We start from the raw sequence: 25413 nt of genomic DNA on the forward strand, positions 1-25413 counted from the left end.
AAAAAAGAATCTTCATATAAAAGATAGGATTAAAAAAAAAAAACATTAAAGTTATATTATCCTTCAGGCGTACATAAACACGCCTCTAAGTTCTTTTTTATCAAGTATCTTAATTTGATTTGTGTAAGCAGTGAAACAAAGGGACAATTGTATATGCAAAAATATATAATCGTTTATTATAAAAAATAAGAAGTCACAAAATAACACCCAAAATGTACCAAAACTATAGCGGCTACGATTGCAGAAATGAATCGCTTTAGTCTTTGGTTTGTAGAACACTGTTCTCTGGTCAATGTCTTTCCCGCTTGCTCCAGGATTTGCGTAATCCTTTCTTGGGAATATCCGATGTGCGTCTGGTACCAGGCTTGGATTTCCGGTAACAGGATCTCGGACACGTTGAATTGTCTTTTAACGAAAACGCGTTGATCCAGGCTGATGTAGATCTTTTGGATAGAATCCTCTTGTTCGTCAGTATGAATCCTGTGGTGTCCTGCAGTATGATCCCAGATGAAGGACCTGGCACAGCAATCGGCTCGGCGTGGAACTCCTTCCCCAAGATTAGGATGATATAAACGATGGTGATCATCTTGTACCTATAAAATTGCATGACACATATGAGTACATACATCTTTCACTTTTTATCCTGCATGAAAAGAGTTAATACTATCATGTATCTTTGATTGGCATAGGTTCTTTTCTTGAACAGAGCAAGTTCTCAGTTTTAGAGGTAAGTTAAGAGACGTTTAGTTACGGAGGAAACACACATGAGGATGGTTAGTACACATGTTTGTTAATACAATACCAATCCTGGTTTCTGTCTTTAGCTGGAACCGTAAAATCTCTTCACCTCTCTTCATCCAACTGCTTCTATCTCGCGAAGTCGTGAGCTAGAATGACAAACACGTAACTGGTTAATGTGCACCCATTTTTCTACAAATTCATCCCCCTTAGGGATTTTTATCTTGTAGACCACAGGTGACAACTTGTCAGTGATGACATAAGGTCCTTTCCAGGAAGGTAGGAACTGTCTCTCCTTCACTTGATCCCGAGCGAAGCTATAGAGATAAACCTGATTGGAAATTTGAAATTCTTTCTGTGTGGTCTTCAGATCGTAGTATGTCTTAGCACTTAATGCAGCTTTCTCTATATTCTTCTGGGCGAATGCAAAAGCATGCTGAAGGTGCTTGCGTAGATTTTCCACATATTGATGAGATGTTGTAGCATTTATTAAATTGTGGTCTGTCGTCCGGTATAGCAAATGTTGGGGTAACACCATCCTCCTGCCTGTGATCATTTCGAAGGGAGGAAGTTTGGTTGCTGCGCTTGGGGTGGCTCTGAGAACCAAAGGCAATTTGACATCCCATTCCTTACCGGATTCATTGACAAACTTTTTTAGAATGTTCACAATGGATTGGTTGCAGCGTTCCACTCCACCACTAGAGGCTGGCCGATAAGCTATATGTAGCTTCCTCTTTACCCCCAGTATTTCCCACATCTTTGTCATCACCTCACTAGTGAAATTATTTCCGCGATCGGATTCGATGCGTTGGGGAAGACCAAACCTGGAAAATATGTGGTTAATGAGAAGAGATGCACATACGCTTGAACTGCATGTTTTACAAGGCAAACATTCCACGCATTTTGTGAACAAGCAAGTCACAGTTAACATGTATCTGTTGCCTTTTTATGAGGTTGTTACTGGTCCGATGAAGTCAATTTGGATGTCTGACCATGGCATGGACATCCCCCTTTTCATCAGCAGTGCTTGATGAGTGGGTGTCTGTGGCTGAAATTGAGGACAGATTAGACATCCTTGACAATACGTGCGAACATCTTGCAACATATGTGGCCAATAAGCGTAGTCCCGTAACAATTAGTACGTCAATTAATTACCTCGGTGACAAGCTGTTGGGGCATCATGGGAGTGTTGTAGTATTAAACCTCGGTATGTTGCGGGCACTACCCATTGCGTGATACCATTCTTCGAGGTCCTAATCAACAATCGATCCTGTAATGAGAATTGGGACTTACCCTTCATCAAAATCCATAACTCCTCTTTGCCATAGCAATCTTCCATATTTTTTTGGGGACAATTCTGTGGATCTTCAATGTGTTTATAAAAAATACCAATAATTGGATCCCCCTTTTGGCTCACGATGAGATCCTCACTAGGGGAATCTTGGCTCCATTGCAACACATTGGCTTCAGTTCCCTTTTGGGCATGACTTCTTGTTGTTGCATCCACTTGGATAGTTCCCATGAGATCATCCACATCTAAAACATCTCCATTGATGCCTGCTTGTTTAGTGAGGGAGTCTGCTAGATCATTTCCTTCCTTGTCCATACCTGGATACTTTGAATGACCCTTTACCTTTTTCCAGTAAATTGTAAGACTGTGGGTAATAACCATTTCATTGATTTTACAAAACATCTTACCATGCTTGACTGGCTTGTTATTGCTTCTCATCATGTTGGATCTTTTCCATCCGGGGAAATACTCCACAAAGCTATTACGAATATAATCAGAATTTGTGATTATGGAAAACTCTTTAATATCATATTCGATAGCCATTTGTACGCTTTGTACACAGCGGTGAGTTCTGCGACTTTGCTACTTTTGGGGCCAATTTTGTATCCGACGGATATGTCCGGGAATATATTATTCCATGCAATTCCGACACCTGCAACCAGTGTACGCTCAATTCCTACATCCGTATGGAAAGAACAGCCATCCACATATACATATGGTAATCATTTGCAATACTCCTCTTCATAAGATTTATATGGGGATAATTGTTCCTCCAAGAAATCATTTTCTGGTGACTTACCTCCCTGTAAGGGAGTTCAGCTAATCCTTGAGCAACTGGGTTCTTATTATTTTGTTTATACCTGATCTCCAATGGCCATCCCATTAAGGACATCGTCCAGGCGGTTATCCTGCTGTTTGACAGATTTCCATCCTTGATCCTGTCACTTTGCCAATATTGCAGAGGTTGATGTGCAGTTTCCACAATGATATTTTCCCCTTGAATAAAGCTCCTGAAATATTGTAAAGCCCACACTGTTGACAGTAATGCTTTCTCACAACTGTTGAATTTTACCTCAACCGGTGATTAGGATTTGCTGGCATAGCCGATGATCTTGTTCAGGTTTTCCTTTTTCTGGAAAAGGACTGCACTCATGCTTTTGTCAGTGAAACCTGTTTCCACGAAGAAAGGTTTTGCACCCTCTGGATATGCAAGGCATGGGGCCTGGATAAGCTTGGCCTTGAGTTCATCCACAGCTTGCTCATGACGCTCACTCCATTCCCATTTCACTCCTTTCTTCAGCAACTGCAAAAGAGGTTTTGTAATAATTATCTATAAACTTACGGGAATAGTTTATCATGCCCAAGAAAGATCTCAACTCCTTGAGATTTGTAGGTGACTTGGTGTTGATCACTGGTTCCACCTTCTTCTTCTGAGGTTTGATTCCATCAGCAGTGATTTCATGACCTAAGAAATTAACCTTGGCATGACACCATTGAGCCTTCTGCAAAGAGATTTTCACACCAGCTTTTCTCAGTTGGGTTATTACATATCTCAGTTCTACAATGTGTTCCTCAAAAGTTGTGCTTTTGATTAGAATGTCATCCACATAGGATAAGGTACCTCATTCAGTGGCATCAGGCATTGCCTTATGCATGAACACAGCAAATTCATGGCCCGCATTTATGTACCTGAAGGGCAGTCGGGTCCATGCATATTGTGTCTTTCCAAATTTAAAGGCCAGTTTGTACTGATCCCTTTCGTCCACTTTAATCGTCTAATATCCTTGTGCACAGTCAAGGGCGGTGCAAATTTTGGATCCTTGAATTTGCGCCAAACACTGGTCAATGTATGGCACGGGCCATCCGGACATGTAAATACGTTTGTTTAATTGTCTTAGGTCCGAGCAGAGACGAAATTGACCGTTGTGTTTGAGGACTCCAAGTATAGGATGGTTGAATGAGCTATGTATCGGACGGATGATGCCCCTCCTCTTCAGGTTTTTGACGATTTCCGATAGGGACTCGTAAGCCGCCAGCAGAAGTCGGTATTGTTTGACAAAGACTGGGGGTGCATCAGAATCTGTCTGTATTCTTGCGACATGCAGGTCTGTTTCCCCACAATCATAAGAATCCTTGGCAAACATGTCCTGGAATTCTGTGAAGAGCTCCTTTAGCTGTTGACGCTCTGACTCATTGGAGCACGCGTTAGCTATAGATATTTGCTCTTCTACCCGTTCCTGAAATTCTGGAAAGATTTCAGGCTGACTTAACTCGTAAGTTTCTTCAAGCTCACTAGTTAAATCATTTTGGGTGTAGCATACCTTATCCTTTCCTTGTTGGCATGACTCGTACTCCTTTTGATCGATCTCCTGGTTGAAAACCAATGATGACTCTTCGATGTGGCATGTACCTTCTTCAGAACTGAAAGGATAAACAGAGTGGATATTGAATAATCCCTCAGGTGTCGAGGAAAAACATTGTTCCACTACCTGTTCTGCTGTTAGGTATTCATCAGGAATAAGTCCAATTACATCATTCTGGAATCCAAAAGTATAGTATTCCAAATCCATGGCTAGACCAATTACTGTGTTCTTCTGCAGGGATATGCTATGGGAAGCAATGTTATGGATGCTCATATGCAAGGGATCCTGATGGATGTTAATTATAGAAGTAGGTTTTACCTGTAGGCCGAGTTGCTGCATCCGGTTGGACAAACAGATCAAAGCGTCTGCGTTCTTCAGAGTTTGTCCCTTCTTCACTTAAATTGGAAGAAGAAATGGTTTACATCCTTCAGGGATTTTAACCTCCTCGGCAACCATGATATTCACGGCATAGGGCATCTGTTGTCCCCATCTCAAGGCTTGCTTCACATCCTGGAATCCCTCTGGGTTCTCCCGGTAATCTGGACCAGAGGGTATTATTTACCAGATCAATCTGCACGGCAAATCGGTGCAGAAGGTCATTACCCATATACATCTGATGCCGTGGTTCATTCAACACGATGAAAACGTGTTCTGTAGTCTTACTTCCTATGGAGATAGACAAAAGACATTTTGCAACCACATTATGACTCTGGGAATCTCCATCCAGATCATGAACCCATTGTTCCTGTGGAGAGGAATTTTTTATCATTTTAGGATTGGTGACCTGTTTTAAGAGTCCTAAGCTTATGTAGCTGGCTTCGGATTTCAGATCCAACTTGGCATATTTCACCCGGGCTATATTGTTCACCTGTATGGGAATCAATAAATTGTCATTGACCTTTTCAATCTGTACCATGGATTGAGTATACTTGGCCAGGTCCGCGACTTCGTGACTTCCCTCTTCAAGGGAAATAGTCAATACATCCTCATCCAGGGTTATCTTCTCGATTCTGTCCTTCTGGATGGTAATGATATGAGCGGCATCGTTGACAGCTTCCTCGGGCTTACCATTTTTCAGGATCGTGACATCCGGCATTTGACTGTTCCTAAAATGAACTTCAACAGAGTTAGGCCTCTCTTCAATCACATGACAACTACGTTGGGTTTGTGCATTGCAAGAATAATCATAGGCAATGTGTGCCTTTACCTGAACCCAAATTGCTTCATTAATGATGTCTATTATGGAACTCAACCTTTTCAGAAGGTCAATTCCTATGATCAGCTGATCATATAGAAGGTCCACAATCAGTCTGGGGTGTTTAATTGTCTTCTTGCCAATTTTGAATGTCAACCATGATGTACCTTTTACCTGCAAAGCGTCTCCACCTATACTTATCAGAGAGCCATCGAACAATTTCAATCTCGGTCTCTTTGCTGTTAAATCCAGAACCTGTTGGAAATAACTATGTGATAAGATAGTTGCCTGTGATCCTGTATCAATTAAACCCCCGATCGGCCCAATATGCTCATCTTGAAGATAAGAGTCCACGAAGTATCGGCCTTTGACCTGAAATAAATCACATAGGAAATTAGGGTGAGTGTTCTTTTCCTGTTTTCTGAGAGCGTGACCTTTCTGCAGTGTCGCGACCTCTGGTGAATCCTTCACATTCCTGCTGCAGGGAACAGGAGTAATAGCCCCCACCTTAGGGGAAAGCTGGACTAAGTCACAGTTTATAGACGGTTCACAGCCTGACGCTGATACGATAGGATCACTTGTTGGAGCAGACACAGGATTGTAGGGATCAACAAGATTAATCTGTAAAATAGATAACATATTAGACACCTCCTCCCTGGCCCCAACTTTAGGGTCAGGAGCACTGCAAGGCAAAATAGGATTAGAAGTCAATTTAGATTCTTTCTCAACCACCTTGATAACCTTGCGTTGGCCTGGGCTCTGACCCTGCCCTATTTGTTTTATGGGGCTGAGCTGGGACCTGGAGTTGCTCTAAAAAAGGTTCAGGCTGTTTTCCTTGGGACCCCTGGGACAACTTACTTACAATGTCATACAGCTGGGTCATTTGTTCAGCCAGTTGATCAAACCTGTTTGGTTTGCGTACATTTTGATTTTGTGGGGCGGCCTGGTTATTGGTGGGTGACCTACTCCTAGGTGAATTTAAGGGTTCTTGCCTATCTTCCCTTTGTTGTCTGGGCCTGTTATTCCAGCTCCTGTATCCCTGGGAACCCCTATTGTTAAAGGACCTATATACCTGGGGACCCATATTGTAATTGGGACGGTAGTTAGACCTCTCAGCCCCAGAATTATCTCCCTCTGACCCATTGAGGTTTTGGGGTTTTATCTGTTTGGGTCCTACCTGTTGTCGCTGGGTTTGTTGGACAGGTCCTGTAGATTGAGGGCATTTACGTGGCTGCGTTTCAAATCCCAAGCAAGGGTTTACCTTAGCTTCAGCTACATTTTGCTCTGGGGACTTTTTGAACCTCCTCTCACCTGTAGCATGGCACTTACTGATATTATACAGTGTGGTGGCAGCCGTCACCAATCTATCCAAGGGAGCTTCAATATCAAGATCTCTAACTAGGCTAAGTTTGATTTGGGTTGGCATTGCATCATAGAACAGCTGTTTAAACTCCTCAGAGTCCCAATTTGGGGACCTATATGCTAACCCATAGGGATTTTTAAGGACAGAGAGGAATTCACGGGGACTCTGATTGGGCCTACATGTAAGCTTATATATCTCACGTTTTGCAGCAGTAATGGTTCGGTAAGGTCCGAATTCTTTATAGTTTAATTTCATGCAAAACATCTTGCCAATTTTGAATTCCTCTATCCCTATAGGAAGTAAAATAATGACGCTACCTATCATCAAATGCCCATGGTAGGAATCTGATCCTGTCAACATCAGAGTACAACTTTAAAGAATCCATAGTGGACTCATACAGTTCTAAGTGGTTTGCTATTTGAGGAGAACCTTTCTTAGAGAACTTTGGCACAGTGGCATTCAGAAACTTAATGATGCTTGAGGAACTCTGATCCTTTTCTGAATATTGAGGATTTTTCCTCCTAGAAACCACTTCAGCATATGTTGGGCGCCTGGGACCCTGAACTTTCTCATGGGCAAACTCATGCCTGCGTGGTAGAGAATAAGACACACATTTTCCCGCATCACTGTCAGAATCACATGCACTTTGATCACTTCCATGATACACATATGTGCAGGGGATTTAACCCTTGCATCTCTCTCCAGGGGAATGTGTGGAGAGACACTTCTAGGGGCATCTGTGTTGCTGGCACCTAGTAAGGTGGTTACAGTTTGGAATGCCCGACTTAATTGAGTTAATGCCTCCTGTGTAATCATGCCATCATTTCTTGGTGGCTTGTGGTCTGGAATGGAGTCTGCTTAAAGAGCATGTGACGACATGTCTAGATGTTGGGGCGTAAGATTTGGGGGGTCTGTAAATCCCTATGTATCAGACGGATCTTGATCAATATCCATTATAGTATGGCTTAATTTGCCTGTCTGCGGAATTTTGAAATGCCGGAGATGTAACTCCTCTAAGTCACTTTTTGCCCTTTGATATGCATCATGGCTGTGATCAAGGTTGTATTTTAAGTCCTTAATCTCGGCTTGTGCGACTCTGAGATCTGCTTCTAGCTGGGCTATATAGATCTCCACTCCCTGCACAGATTTACATCTCTTTTGTGAAAGAGTACTGACCGCCATTAATGCATACAAAACAGGTGGCAATGTGCATAAAAGGTGTTGGTCCTTTTTGTTTTTATCTTGCAACACATCAATATATGTCAGGTATCTTTCAACCATGCAATACAATTGCAAAACAAATGATGAAGTTACAAAATAACACCCAAAATGTACCACACGTTGGTGTTAACACACCCCTATCTGATCAGCACAGTATGATTTAGTGATTTATGACAACCAGTGTTATACTTTTAACAAACAGGCTCATATACCAAGAGAAACTTAGGATCTTCTGTTTATCAAACAGGCTATAACAAGAAAACACGGATATACAGGAAAATAACTGTTATCCCTTGATTCTTTTTTTCTATAACCAATCAAAAATATATGATATTAATATGATAAAATATTCAGCTCGGCAATCAGACTATGGAAAATAACTTTCCAAGGGTTTTAGTCCTCTTTTCAAATAATGTCAGATCTTCCTTTAACAATATGCATCTTTGCTAAGAGAATAATCAGCATTATGAAGGCACCTAACACTATATATTCCCACGGTATGGGAACTCTTGGCTATATACCGAGAGAAATATCTTATTAATATCATGAGTAGTAAACAAAATATACGTCAACGGGTAAAAGGTAGACAGAGTTTAGATGGGACCAGTTCTGAAGAACTTTCCTAGTAAACCCCAAAAAAATAATCCAAGTTTCTTCTGGTAAAGTTTTTTTTCTTTTTGATTGAATGAATGGATGGATGGATCTATGGCTTAATATGGATCAATATGGATCTATATGGATCTATATGGATTTTCTGGATCTCTATGGCTCTCTTGCTACTCCGCACACTAGTAATTATTCCCCCCCTTATCTAAGAATCATCCCCTTTAGATTAGGGATTCCCAATCAGGTATTTGCATGCTAATAACACCATGATGTCACATCAACTCCTAATATGGTCTAGAACAAATAATGAAATAATATAATATTGTCCATCTGCCTCCAGATGGCACTGCGGTACTGCAGATGAATATCACAACTTTTAAACATTAAAATTAAATATCTAATAATACGTTCTCATGACCTGCTTGACCTTCCTAATATAAATCATTGAGGAAGGTCTTTTCCCGACACTTTTAATTACCTATATCCTGGACTTGTTGGAGTTGGCTGTCTTCTCCTATCTTTTTGAAATATAGGTTGACTTGATGAAAATTTTATATAACGGCTTTGATGCTTGGCATCAGAACTTGTACATTTCACTTATCTACATCCATGAATAACTATTGTTTGGAAATAACATTTACTCTTCTCAGAAATTCAATTAACATAAACGTATTTCAATGTTTCTGTACCTTCTACAATACCTTCTAAATGATAAATACATGGTATAACATACAGTACAGACCAAAAGTTTGGACACACCTTCTCATTCAAAGAGTTTCTTTATTTTCATGACTATGAAAATTGTAGACTCACACTGAAGGCATCAAAATTAACACATGTGGAATTATATACATAAAAAAGTGTGAAACAACTGAAAATATGTCATATTCTAGGTTCTTCAAAGTAGCCACCTTTTGCTTTGATTACTGCTTTGCACACTCTTGGCATTCTCTTGATGAGCTTCAAGAGGTAGTCACCTGAAATGGTTTTCACTTTACGAGTGTGCCCTGTCGGGTTTAATAAGTGGGATTTCTTGCCTTATAAATGGGGTTGGGACCATCAGTTGCGTTGTGGAGAAGTCAGGAGGATACACAGCTGATAGTCCTACTGAATAGACTGTTAGAATTTGTATTATGGCAAGAAAAAAGCAGCTAAGTAAAGAAAAACGAGTGGCCATCATTACTTTAAGAAATGAATGTCAGTCAGTCCGAAAAATTGGGAAAACTTTGAAAGTGTCCCCAAGTGCAGTCACAAAAACCATCAAGCGCTACAAAGAAACTGGGTCACATGCAGACCGCCCCAGGAAAGGAAGACCAAGAGTCACCTCTGCTGCGGAGGATAAGTTCATCCGAGTCACTAGCCTCAGAAATCGCAGGTTAACAGCAGCTCAGATTAGAGACCAGGTCAATGCCACACAGAGTTCTAGCAGCAGACACATCTCTAGAACAACTGTTAAGAGGAGACTGTGTGAATCAGGCCTTCATGGTAGAATATCTGCTAGGAAACCACTGCTAAGGACAGGCAACGAGCAGACGAGACTTGTTTGGGCTAAAGAACACAAGGAATGGACATTAGACCAGTGGAAATCTGTGCTTTGGTCTGATGAGTCCAAATTTGAGATCTTTGGTTCCAACCACTGTGTCTTTGTGCGACGCAGAAAAGGTAAACGGATGGACTCTACATGCCTGGTTCCCACCGTGAAGCATGGAGGAGGAGGTGTGATGGTGTGGGGGTGCTTTGCTGGTGACACTGTTGGGGATTTATTCAAAATTGAAGGCATGCTGAACCAGCATGGCTACCACAGCATCTTGCAGCGGCATGCTATTCCATCTGGTTTGCGTTTAGTTGGACCAGCAGGACAATGACCCCAAACACACCTCCAGGCTGTGTAAGGGCTATTTGACCATGAAGGAGAGTGATGGGGTGCTGCGCCAGATGACCTGGCCTCCACAGTCACCGGACCTGAACCCGATCGAGATGGTTTGGGGTGAACTGGACCGCAGAGTGAAGGCAAAAGGGCCAACAAGTACTAAGCATCTCTGGGAACTCCTTCAAGACTGTTGGAAGACCATTTCAGGTGACTACCTCTTGAAGCTCATCAAGAGAATGCCAAGAGTGTGCAAAGCTGTAATCAAAGCAAAAGGTGGCTACTTTGAAGAACCTAGAATATGACATATTTTCAGTTGTTTCACACTTTTTTGTTATGTATATAATTCCACATGTGTTAATTTATAGTTTTGATGCCTTCAGCGTGAATCTACAATTTTCATAGTCATGAAAATAAAGAAAACTCTTTGAATGAGAAGGTGTGTCCAAACTTTTGGTCTGTACTGTATATATAAAGCAATACATTGTTACACATAGATAACACATTATATGAATTATTGATTAACATATGTTGTAAATTAAATATACCATACAGAGATATATATAATATAATTACGAATATATAAATTGAACCTCATACAGCAGGTGTGCCTCAAGGATATAAATCCTTATCAAATCATTGCTTATCCACAAAATAACCTTGTTCCCTCCAGACAGACATGTCTTAGTGAGTTGGTATACTCCTCCTAGATAAAGCCATATCCTTAACAATAACTTTTAAATACAATGTCCGTTTATGTTACATAGTAACATAGTACATAAGGCCGAAAAAAGACATTTGTCCATCCAGTTCGGCCTGTCATCCTGCAAGTTAATCCAGAGGAAGGCAAAAAAAACCCTGTGAGGTAGAAGCCAATTTTCCTGACTTTAGGGGAATAAAAAATTCCTTCCCGACTCCAATCAGGCAATCAGAATAACTCCCTGGATCAACGACCCCTCTCTAGTAGCTATAGCCTGTAATATTATTACACTCCAGAAATACATCCAGGCCCCTCTTGAATTCCTTTATTGTACTCACCATCACCACCTCCTCAGGCAGAGAGTTCCATAGTCTCACTGCTCTTACCGTAAAGAATCCTTTTCTATGTTTGTGTACAAACCTTCTTTCCTCCAGACGCAGACCCCTCGTCGCAGTCACAGTCCTGGGGATAAATAGATGATGGGATAGATCTCTGTACTGACCCCTGATATATTTATACATATTAATTAGATCTCCCCTCAGTTGTCTTTTTTCTAAAGTGAATAACCCTAATTTTGATAATCTTTCAGGGTACTGTAGTTGCCCCATTCCAGTTATTACTTTAGTTGCCCTCCTCTGGACCCTCTCCAGCTCTGCTATGTCTGCCTTGTTCACTGGAGCCCAGAACTGTACACAGTACTCCATGTGTGGTCTGACTAATGATTTGTAAAGTGGTAGGACTATGTTCTCATCACGGGCATCTATGCCCCTTTTGTTCACAATTATTTTTATATAAACTGAACTTGCCATGAACTCATCTTGACTTCTTCAGCCACATAATAGAACTTTGGTTCAGGCTGATTTTATTCTTAAAGGCAATGAGATGAGCATTCATTTTGATTATAATGTCATTAGATAATATTGTATACGTTTGAAAATGCACAACAACGGGCAGAGAAGATACATAACTTTTACTGTCCACTGGGTAAACCTTCTGACGGCTGTGAAGCATGTTTCCCGTGGCACCCGTGTGGATTTGGTGTTACCGCCATACCGCCATGGATTGCATGCAGGCCTGCCTCTTCTTTTCCTCCTCCTACTCCATCCTCCGTCTCCTCCTCGGCTGACTCCTCCTGTTCCACTGCTACCGCATCTTCCGCTTTGCCCCCCAAGCTCCCCAGAACCTATTCGACGTGCCAGGTGAGACGTTGCTATGCTGTGCTGCGGCTGTTGTGCCTGGAAGCCAAGAGCCATACCGGTCCTTCACTGCTTTCAGCTCTGCGGTCAACTGGCCAATCAGTGGCTAACCCCGCTCAATTTGATAGTTGGTAAAGTGGTGTGCGACAACGGTGCCAATCTGCTGAGTGCGCTGAAACACGGCAAAATGACACACGTGCAGTGCATAGCACACGTCCTGAACTTAGTCGTGCACAGATTCGTTGCCAAATACCACAGGGTCCAGGAAGTCTTGCGGCCAGCCAGGAAAATCTCTGGCCATTTTAGAAGATCTTACACAGCCATATTTCGCCTTACTGACGTTCAGCGGTGACACCACCTGCCCGTCAGATGTCTGATTTGTGACAGCCCAACGCGCTGGAACTCCACCTTGTATTTGCTTGATAGGCTGCTCCAGCAAAAAACGTGCCTTTAATGACTACCTGTAGGAACTCTGCAGCAGGACAGGTTCTGGGGAGCTTGGTTTCTTTTCACCGCGCCAGTGGCTGTTCATGCGAGACGCATGCAGACTTCTGCGGCCATTTGATTAGATCACTAAACTGGTCAGTTGCATCCAGGGCACCATCATTGACATCGTACCTTACACTTTCTTTCTGGAGCGTGCATTGCGTTGTGTCATTGATCAAGCCATTCAGGAGCAGGAGCAAGAAGATGAGGAAGTCGCAATGCTGAATGAATTCCCGGGGGGGGGGGGGGCTTCTCCATCTGAGACAAGTCAGCAGGAGTCTGAAGAGGAGTCAGAGGAGGACGGTGGCTGGGGGAGGATGTGGAGGAGGAGCAAGACGAGCTGGCTTTGAGGGGGACTTTAAAAAAATTTCGGCGATCCCTGGTCTTGTCCGTGGCTGGGGAAAGGAGAACGAGGACGACATTCTCCTGGGCGATGAGCAGGAGCCAGGATGCTCCACCACCTCCAATTTAGTGCAAATGGGGGCCTTCATGCTCCAGTGTTTGAAGAGGGACCCCCTTATAAAAAGCATAAATGGCAAGGGCTAGTACTGGGTGGCAACATACTTAGACCCTCGGATACAAACACAAAATAGTGGACATGTTACCAGCATTACAGAGGGCTGTCAGAATGTTGCATTTCCAGGCATTTCTGCGAGAGATGCTGCATTCTGCTGTTGCAGGCGCTGGCAGAGGAATTTCCACCCACAGAGAAACAGGTGCGGGTACCAATTCTACTGCACATGCAAAAAGAGGGCAGTTTGAAGATGTGTTGGTGACTTCGGATATAAGATCATTCTTGCATACAACCCATCAACAGCCGTTCTCCGGATTTAGCTCAGGGAACGCCTAGACCGACTACATCGTTTTAACCCTCCTCTTATGTTAGGGTCAGAACCGACCCGTTAACATCATGGATAGTAACAGAAAGCTAACATAAGAGGAGGGTTAACGGCCGATGTGGAAGCTCTGAGAAGCAAGAAATCCCTGGACTACTGGGTGTGCAGGCTTGACCTGTGACTAGAGCTGGCACAATTTGCCATGGACCTCTTGGGTTGCCCCTCATCCAGTGTCCTGTCCAGCGCAGCAGGTGGGATTGTGACCGATAAGCGCACCCGCCTAGCTCACGACATTGTGGACTACCTCACATTTCTAAAAATTAATGAGGCATGGATCTCAGAGGAATTCAACACCTGTGACGACCACGTGTAATTGAATGTCCTCATGCCAGCCCACACATATCCGCCACCACCCAGAGCAAAGAATGCTCCCTGTCTTATGTAAATACAGCGGCATAAAAGGCCTTTTCTGTCCAAAGAATGCCTAATGTTTGGGGTCTGTACTCCACTGGCCTGCAGTAAAATTGTTATCCATTGACCATCTAATATACCTCCAGCTACATCATCATCATGCATAATTGCATAATTTTTTGGGGTCTGTAATCTAACTGGCCAACAGTAAAATTGTTATGGTAACCACCTAATGTACCTCCAGCCACATATTCACTTGTTCTTTTCTGTACGGTAAATACCTAGTGTTTGGGGCCTGTAATCTAACTGGCCAACAGTAAAATTGTTATCCAATGACCGTCTGATGCGAAAAGAGGTTGAAAGAAATCCAGCTCCACTTGAATAAAGAATGACCGTCTGATGTACATCCAGCCACATAATCACTTGATCTTTTCTGTACGGTGAATGCATAATTTTTGGGGCTTGTAATCTAACTGGCTAACAGTAAAATTGTTATACGATGACCGCCTAATGTACCTCCAGCCACATAATCACTTTATATTTTCTGTACGGCGAATGCCTAATTTTCTGGGGCCTGTAATCTAACTGGCCAACAGTAAAATTGTTATACGGTGACCGCCTACTGTACCTCCAGCCACATAATCACAATTTTTTTCTGTCCGGTGAATGACTAATGTTTGGGCTTGTACTCCAGTGGCCTACAGTAAAATGTTTACCCATTGATTGCATAATGTACTTTGAGCCACATAATCACAATTTATTTTATGTCAGGTGAATGCCTAATTTTTAGGGCCCGTACTTCCGTGGCCTAAAATAAAAATTTTCTAGACTCCAGCAAGGCACATTTTTGAGAATTTCCTTTTAAGACGCATAAAAATGGCATTGATCCCCCTCTGGTATGTCACTGTCCATGTTGTGGGACTATTTGTGCACTTCTAGTAAGTATTTGGTGGCTGCAAATATGACCTGAAGGTTTTTCAGGTTTGCCTGTCATTAAAGTGAATGGGGCCCACCGCGAACTTGCGGTTCGTGAACATTTGATCGCGCTCGCGAATCGTCCCGGCAGATGTTCTTTCATCACTACTGCCAGCATTATAGGTACACCACTGACGTTCATTGCTCAGGTTGAAAATCCACACCATCTTAATATCTCTTTGGATCAGCTTGGGCCTCCTTTAAAGTGGTTAACTCTCTGTACATTTCCCTAGTGCTTAACAACTACAATAAATTATTATGGAGGTTTCACACTGAGTGAGTTCCCATAACCAGGGGCACAACTATAGGGGGTGCAGAGGTGCAGTCGCTACTAAGCCCAGGAGCCTGAGGGGGCCATTTCATTTTTTGCCTCAGGCCGCACGAAGTCTATGTGCTTCCCTGCCCCTGGCCACTGAGGGAAGGCGGGCCCAAGCTGAACTTTCGCACCAGGGCCCATGAGTCTTTATCTACGCCCCTGCCCATAGCCCCCCACGGTTTTCATGAATGTTAGCAGTATTGGCAAAATCCGAATCCTACAACAGATCCTTGTTTGGATTATATTTTTTGAGGATCTCTGTTAAAAACACAATCCGGTGTTACATTATGTCCCTGCTCTACAATCACCCCGAAACAGCTGTCTTCTTATGAGGTGCTGGCTTCTTTAATATCTCAGTCAAGTGCAGCCGTACTAAAAAGCGCAGCCTAAGGGGAGGCTGACATGAGAGGTTGGGGGGACGAGGGGACGGCAGGGTTAACAAGGGATCGGAAGTAGGTAGGAATAGGTTAAGGAAGGGTTAGCGGAGCTTCAGGTTTAAAAGGGATAGAAGCGGGAAAACGGGCGCCATTTTAGGATTAGGAAACTCCCACCCACCCTCCCCTTTTTTCTGGTGGGGGGGGGTGTTAGGGTATTTGGGGTCAGAATTTTTTGGGGTAATTGTTTGTCATAGCAGTCTGGCGGTAGGAGGTCCTGGAAGACGGTGGTAGGGCTTGGTGTTTGTGGATGGGAGGGCCTCAAACGGTGGGGCTGGACTCCCAGGTGTGGAAAGTTGGTTGGTTTCAGTGGGTGACCATCACTCGGTGTCTCCGAGCTGGAGTGATACGGCTGGAGGCAGGGTGGCTTAACCGGGTGTTTGGGGCATCAGCTGGAATCGAATCGGGGCTTCTAGGACCTCCTTCGTCAAGGTTTATATATAATATTGTTATGTATATTGTTATATATATAATTATATGGATCTTTACATGTTATGTTTGTATTAATAAAAGGCTGCTGTGGCCATTTAATTCCAACATACGGTGTGGTGTCATTTTTGGTGGGTTGGTAGGTGGGGGGTAAGGTAGTGGGGGGTAAAGTGATGTTGTAAGGTGGGTGTGGAGGACCCGAGGAAATTCCCCATAACCTTATCATGTCTCAAAGTCTATTTATAGGGTCGTACATTGACTAATATGATTGCTGCCTTACATCTGGTGGCATTAGCGGCAGAGCTTGTTAAGAGCTCATTTGAATCCCTTTTTTCACAGAATTCCAGAGGAGCATGTATGGCCTACAAGACTCCTAATGCCGACTAAGACGCTCTCTCCCCAAGGAGAGATAGTACCCCCCAATTGAAACAACATGTTTTTTTTGTGAAAAAAAAAGTTATAACACTGTATAAACCAATATGTAATCCAAACGTAAAGCCTGATCTTGTGCTGCCCTACATGTGACCTAGAATGGGAATACAGCAGATAATAATAGGATGGGTGAAAACCATTCATTAGTTAGTGCAAGCTAAGAATAGATCTCCATCATCTTTTATAGAGGTGGAGGTTCAGACACACGACCTGGAGGCTTCCTTGTTTGCTGCTGCTGGGTGGCAGCAAACATGTGGCACAGCAGAAACATTGCAAACAGTAATAATATCCACTGCAGTGGATCGGATCTCTGTAGTATCAGACTGGATGTCTTGAGCCCACCAGTAAAATTCATTCTGGTGGCCCACTGTACAGCTACAGGCAGCAAGACGCTCAAGAATCAAGATGATTGATTTTGTGGGTCCAACTTTGAAAAGGCAGGACTCTGTTGGAAGAGGATACTGACCAGCCTGCCTCGGTACATAGATGTCCTCCCAGCCATCTGCTGCATCTATCATAATAAACTGGGCAGCTTGTGAAATAATCTACCCAGTCTTTGATATGGGTATAGCTTGGCTGAGATGCTGGGTTGCTGGATGCTGGGGTGGAACTGCCCATGTGGCAAGTGTGCTGCCTCTGACTAGGCCAAAACCTCTGGGGCTTGGGTCTCTAGATGATTTGCCCAGGGCCCTGAAAGTAATGCTCTCCGCACAATTGTATTGCTGTCCTCAGAACGGCTATACAGTTAAATAATGCAGCAAATTTTATGATCTCTGTCTGTCTGGTCCTGCATAAAGAACAGACAGACAAACAACTGGACCAATTTGCACCAAATGTGGCACATAGGTACATCAGTTGCTTAGAAATGTTTCAGACCTGGCATCAGGTCACTTGGACCCACCGTTGATGACATCTTCACAAAAAATTAAAATATGGCCCCATCACATGACCCGTATTAGCCAACAGAAGATCACAAGTCCTTAATTCTTTGACTAACATACGGTGACATGATCCCTAATGGCCAATAGAAGCTTACAGGTCCTTAAAGGGGTTTTCCTATTACAGACATTGGGGGCATATCACCAATAGTGATGTTCCGAACTATTCGCCGGCGAATAGTTCCCGGCGAACATAGCTTGTTCGCGTTCGCCGCTGCGGGCGAACATATGCGATGTTCGGTCCGCCCCCTATACATCATCATTGAGTAAACTTTCACCCTCTACCTCACAGTCAGCAGACACATTCCAGCCAATCAGCAGCAGACCCTCCCTCCCAGACCCTCCCACCTCCAGGACAGTATCCATTTTAGATTCATTCGGAAGCTGCATTCTCAGTGAGAGGAGGGAGAGTGAAGCTGCTGCTGATTCAATAGGGAAAGCGTTAGCTAGGGCAGTGTTCTGTGTCCACAGACTCATCTGCTGTAAGGACAGCGTCCAGACAGCACCCCAAAAAGGCCTTTTCAGGGCTGGTACATCAGTCTGCTTTTTTTTCTTTTTTTCATATATGTATATTGCAGTTGCCTGGCTGCCCGTGTGTGAGAGGCTGCAGGCTCAGTCATAGACAGCACTGTGTGCACACCATTCATACAGGGTGTGACAGAAAATACCTTTCATAAAAAAAAATCTATGTAAAATTGAACTGTGATCTAATCACATTAGCAAGCCCGTGTGTGTCAGGCCCCCACACATACTGTATTGTGTCCACTGGCTAGTGGCTGGTTAGGCCTGCACTCGAACCGTTACAGGGTGTCATTCGCCCAAATACCTTTCAGAAAAAAAAAATCTATTTTAAATTTAACTGTGATCTAATCACATTTGCAAGCCCGTGTGTGTCAGCCAGGCCCACACAGACTGTACTGTGCCCACTGCCCACCACTTATATAGAGTGGCACAGTACCTTGCACGCATAGTAACACTTATCTAATAAAAAAATGACAGGCAGAGGCAGGCCACCCCGCAGGGGCCGTCATAGTCGTGGTGCTGTGATTTCCACTGGCCCTGGAATAATTCCCAGCGTTCAGAGGCCACGTACCCTGAACCCAAAAAATTCTGAGAAAATAGTTGACTGGCTTACACAGGACACCCAATCTTCAACAGCTTCCGCTAAGAACCTTGACACACCATCCTCCACCAGCTCAGCTTTGGTCACCACTCTCCCGCCCGCCGCCACCACCACCACTACCACCACTACCACCACAGCTGCTTCACTTGATCCCTCAGAGGAGTTATTTACACATCAGTTGGATGAAATTAGTGATGCACAACCATTATTGCCAGGGGATGTAGATAACAGGGATATGTCTCAGTCAGGCAGCATTACACACATGGACATACAGTGTGATGATGATGATGATGTTGTACCCGCTGCTGCTTCCTTTGCTGAGGTGTCAGATACAAGTGAAGCGGTTGATGATGACGATGTGTCCGTGGATGCCACGTGAGTGCCTGCTCGAAGAGAAGAAGAAGAGGGGGAAAGTTCAGAAGGGGAGACAGAGAGAAGGAGGAGACGAGTTGGAAGCAGGGGGAGGTCGTCGCAAGGAGCTAGTGGCACAGTCAGACAGCATGTATCGGCACCCGGGGTCAGCCAGACAGCACGCCAATCAACGCATGCTGTTGCCACCACCAGAATGCCGTCATTGCAAAGCTCAGCAGTGTGGCATTTTTTTTGTGTGTCTGCCTCTGACAACAGCGATGCCATTTGCAACCTGTGCCAAAAGAAACTGAGTCGTGGGAAATCCAACACCCACCTAGGTACAACTGCTTTGCGAAGGCACATGATCGCACATCACAAACGCCTATGGGATCAACACATGATGACGAGTAGAAGCAGCACACAAGCTCAAAGCCACCATCCTCCTCCTGGTCCAGCATCTTCAGCCACGTCAACCACTGCTGTCCTCCTTGCCCCCTCTCAACCACCCGCCACTCCGCCTCTCACCTTAAGCAGTTCCATCTCATCTGCCCACAGTCAGGTGTCTGTTAAGGAAATGTTTGAGCGTAAGAAGCCAATGTCACAGAGTCACCCCCTTGCCCGGCGTCTGACAGCTGGCTTGACGGAACTCTTAGCCCGCCAGCTTTTACCATACCAGCTGGTGGAGTCTGAGGCCTTCAAAAAATTTGTCGCTATTGGGACACCACAGTGGAAGGTACCCGGACGAATTTTTTTTTTCTAATAAGGCAATCCCAAACCTCTACTCGGTGATTGAAAAGGAAGTCATGGCATCTCTGGCATACAGTGTTGGGGCAAGGGTCCATCTGACCACTGATACCTGGTCTGCAAAGCACGGTCAGGGCAGGTATATCACCTACACTGCGCATTGGGTCAACCTGCTGACTGCTGCCAAGCATGGAATGCGTGGCTCTGCAGCGGAGTTGGTGACACCGCCACGACTTGCAGGCAGGCCTACTGCCACCTCCTCTACTCCTCCTACTCCATCCTCTTCCATAACCTCCTCGGCTGAGTCCTCTTCTGCTGCGGCGTCTGGCTGCACATCAACTGAACTCCCCCAGCTCCCCAGGGGCTATTCCACATCCCGGATACGACAGTGTCACGCTGTCTTGGGGTTGACTTGCCTGAAAGCAGAGAGCCACACCGGACCAGCACTCCTGTCCGCCCTGAACGCACAGGTGGATCAGTGGCTGACCCCGCACCAACTGGAGATCGGCAAAGTGGTGTGTGACAATGGAAGCAATTTGTTGGCGGCATTGAATTTGGGCAAGTTGTCACATGTGCCGTGCATGGCACATGTGTTGAATCTCATCGTACAACGCTTTGTGTCTAAGTACCCAGGCTTACAGGACGTCCTCAAGCAGGCCAGGAAGGTGTGTGGCCATTTCAGGCGTTCCTACACGGCCATGGCGCACTTTGCAGACATTCAGCGCCGAAACAACATGCCAGTGAGGCGCTTGATTTGCGACAGCCCGACACGTTGGAATTCAACACTCCTAATGTTCGACCGCCTGCTCCAACAAGAAAAAGCCGTCAACGAGTATTTGTATGACCGGGGTGCTAGGACAGCCTCTGCGGAGCTGGGAATTTTTTTGCCACGTTACTGGACGCTCATGCGCAATGCCTGTAGGCTCATGCGTCCTTTTGAGGAGGTGACAAACCTAGTCAGTCGCACCGAAGGCACCATCAGCGACCTCATCCCATTTGTTTTCTTCCTGGAGCGTGCCCTGCGAAGAGTGCTGGATCAGGCTGTAGATGAGCGTGAAGAGGAAGAGGAAGAGTTGTGGTCACCATCACCACCAGAAACAGCCTTGTCATCATCGCTTGCCGGACCTGCGGCAACGCTGCAAGAGGAGTATGAGGAAGAGGAGTCAGAGGAGGAATGTGGCTTTGAGGAGGAGGAAGACCAACCACAGCAGGCATCCCAGGGTGCTCGTTGTTGTCACCTATCTGGGACCCTGTGGTGTTGTACGTGGCTGGGGGGAAGAACAGACCGTCAATGACATCAGTGAGGAGGAGGAACGGGAAATGAGTAGCTCGGCATCCAACCTTGTGCAAATGGGGTCTTTCATGCTGTCATGTCTGTTGAGGGACCCTCGTATAAAAAGGATGAAGGAGAACGACCTGTACTGGGTGGCCACGCTACTAGACCCCCGGTATAAGCAGAAAGTGGCGGAAATGTTACCAAATTACCGAAGTCAGAAAGGATGCAGCAGTTCAAAACCAAACTAAAAAATATGCTTTACACAGCTTATAAGGGGGATGTCACAGCACAACGGGAATCTAACTGGGGAAGAGGTCAAAGTAATCCTCCTCCTACCACGACCACGGCGGCAAGGACAGGACGCTTTACAGATGTGTTGTTGATGGAGGACATGCAGAGCTTTTTCAGTCCTACACATCGCCACAGCCCTTCGGGATCCAGCCTTAGAGAACGACTCGACCGACAGGTGGCAGACTACCTCGCCTTAACTGCAGATATCGACACTCTGAGGAGCGATGAACCCCTTGACTACTGGGTGTGCAGGCTTGACCTGTGGCCTGAGCTATCCCAGTTTGCGATAGAACTTCTGGCCTGCCCCGCTTCAAGTGTCCTGTCAGAAAGGACCTTCAGTGCAGCAGGAGGCATTGTCACTGACAAAAGAAGTCGCCTCGGTCAAAAAAGTGTTGATTACCTCACCTTCATTAAGATGAATGAGGCATGGATCCCGAAGGGACTGACAGTAGGGGATACGTTTAACTAACAAAAGGCCTGACATGCCTTGGCCTCAAAATGGTCCCCACGCTGCTGAATTTAATGTCTGCATACCGGATGACTTTCGTGAATTCTCCGCCACCAACTAGGGTTCAAGCCGCAATGTTTTAGTCACCTTTCTGCCTTGGAAACATCAATTTTTCTGGCCTCTGCTACAACAGCGGCTGCAACAATAACATTGTTTTTCAGGCATGTGTACATGCCTAATTTTTCTGGCCTCTGGTGCTGCACTGTGGCTGCAAAAACAAAACCCCCAAAAAAAGGCACATACAAGTGTCAATTCCCCTTTCGTGATCGTTACCTTGTTGTGGTGAAGGGGCTTGCGTATCACAATGAAGCGATCATCACCTCTATGAGTGTGTTGGCAATGTTGCCACACCCCAGATGATAAGGCCGTTGCTTCATTATGATCAGACCAAAAGCGATCGGGACGGCTGGATGTTTTTTCAGTATTTATCTATTTTTAAGTTGTATGGGTGGGTTTTTAATACATAAAATAAAAAAATCATAATAAAGTCTCTTAATAATTTATTAGAAATAATGCAGACAATTTAAAAATCCCCAACAATTCCAATACAAATCAAGTACAGAGCTCAGAACTAAATTATTCCAGGATGTCATAATGGTTCGTTAATTCGACAATGGTTAATCAATTCGACACACGTCCCCGGATAGGGGACGTAACAGGGATTAAACTGATAGGAATAGGACTAGTTAAGGCACCACTCATATAGGGTGTCACAGCACATTGCTCCGTGCACGCGCAGTGCCCCAACTTGGGAGTAAGAGGACCGACCAAGCTGCTTTTTCCATCTCCCGGTTCCTAAAATCAATTCAGTTTGGTGAATCAGAGTTTGGTCTGTCACTGTGAAGGCAGTCGAAGATACCCGGCCTAAATTTTTTTTTCACAAAAGGCAATCCCACCCTGATATGGGACGTAACAGGGATTAAACTGATGAGAATAGTACTACAGAAAATACCATTCATATCGGGTGTGACCGTAAATTGCACGGCGCAGGCACAGTGACCGTGGCGTGGATTCAAACAAAGGGGAGGGTGCCAGCGTTTTTTTAACCATCTCCCCGTTCGAAAAATCCATTTAATAAATGGACCCCAGATTGGGGACGTAACAGGGATTAAACCGATGAGAAGAGAGAACTACAGGAAATAGCACTCATATCGGGTGGGACAGTAAATTGCACGGCACGGACGCAGTGACCGTGGATTCAAACAAAGGGGAGGGAGCCAGCGTTTTTTTAACCATCTCCCCATTCGAAAAATCAATTCAATTCACCTTTCGGGGACCCTTGGTGTTGTACGTGGCTGGGTGGAGGAAGAAACCTTCAATGACATCAACGGGACATGGCTAGCTTGGTATCCAACCTGTGCAAATGGGAAGTTTGCGGTTGGGCAAATGGACTGTTTGCGGTGGTTTGCGGTGCATTAAAATGGGAGTTTGGTCTGTCAGTGTCTGTGAAGCGGGCGTAACCCTTACACTACCTGATCGATACAACATCATACCTGATCGTATACACACACTGGATGTGTTAAACCACGTTGTTCAAATAAAAAATGGATTGTTAGGTGATTTATGCCCTTTATGGATTAAAATCCAACTCTGCGTCAACTATGTAATTTTCCATGGGAGTTTTGCCATGGATCCCCCTCCGGCATGCCACAGTCCAGGTGTTAGTCCCCTTGAAACAACTTTTCCATCACTATTGTGGCCAGAAAGAGTCCCTGTGGGTTTTAAAATTCGCCTGCCCATTGAAGTCAATGGCGGTTCGCCCGGTTCGCCCGTTCGCAAACTTTTGCGAAAATTCGCGTTCGCTGTTCGCGAACGGAAAATTTTGTGTTCGCGACATCTCTAATCACCAAGCGCTTTCCCCAAAAAAATGAATGCGAGCGAACCACGCTTGTGGGGCCACTGCTTCTATTCATTTCAGTGCTCAGATATTTTTGATGGCCCCATAGAAATGAATGGAAGGCGGCTGCGCATGCACAGTGCACCCTCCTCCACCTTCCCTGCTCTGTTCTTGGTGTGGATTCCAGAGGTGGAACCCGACCCTATCTGACAATGGGGGCATATCCTAGCGATAAGCCCCTTTTGTCTATTATGTGAAAACCCCTTTAAAGGGAGTCTGTCATCAGCATTTCACTTTTTTAACCCTTCCCATAGCTCCCTAGCATGCTTACAGTTAATAAAAACGTTACCTCTGGCATCAATCCTGGACTTATAAAACCATCAAAAACTATCTTTATAACACATGCAAATCAGGGCTCGCAAGTGCCCAGGGGCGGCGTTACCCTCGTAGGTGCCCTGCTAGCTCACCCTTTTCATTGCTCCCCCGCCCCTTCCTACCCTCCGCCCGCCCATCCTTTCCCTCTGACCGCCTATCTACCAATTTGTTATTCCGCCGAGATCCCGCGCCTGCGCACTCATTTCTTTGGCCGGCGCATGCGCACTGCAATGCCCATTCCTTGTACAGCATCACAGTAATTAATGCGCATGCGCCGATGGACCACCTCCTTTGTTGTGTTTTCGCGTCGTTAGCCGGCAGATGCGCAATAGTTACTGTGATGCCATACAAGGAATGGGCATCGCAGTGCGCATGCGCAGGCCAATGGAATGAGTGCGCAGGCGCGGGATCTTGGCGGAATAACAAGTTGGTAGATAGGCGGTCTGAGGGAAAGGATGGGCGGGCGGAGGGTAGGAAGGGGCGGGGGGAAGCAATGAAAAGGCTGAGCTAGCAGGGCACCTACGAGGGTAATGCCACCCCTGGGCACTTGCGAGCCCTCATTTGCATATGTTATAAAGATCGTTTTTGATGGTTTTATAAGTCCAGGATTGATGCCAGAGGTAACGTTTTTATTAACTTTAAGCATGCTAGGGAGCTATGGGAAGGGTTAAAAAAGTGAAATGCTGATGACAGACTCCCTTTAATGTTCTCCACACTGACATACACACGGTATTACAATATAACCCACATATGCCCCAACAACCCTTTCCATAAACAACACCAAACCTAACGAAGCTCATGACGAAGCCAATTGGTGAAACGCGTGTTGGGGTAGCTGTTTCCTGACCACGCCACGCTGTTATTTTGCACCATGTCTAAGGGTATGTGTAAGTCCTCTTGCACATGACTGTATGTATTTTGCGATCTGCAAAAAACGGATGCACAAAAAATACAGATGACATCCATGTGCATTCCATATTTTGCGGAACGGAACAGCTGGTCCCTAATAGAACATTCTTATACTTGTCCGTAATGCGGACAATAATAGGACATGTTCTATTTTATTGCGGAAGGGAAATACGGATATACGGAAACGGAATGCACACTGAGT

This window comes from Bufo gargarizans, chromosome 2 (genome assembly GCF_014858855.1).
Source record: "Bufo gargarizans isolate SCDJY-AF-19 chromosome 2, ASM1485885v1, whole genome shotgun sequence".
NCBI lineage: Eukaryota > Metazoa > Chordata > Amphibia > Anura > Bufonidae > Bufo > Bufo gargarizans.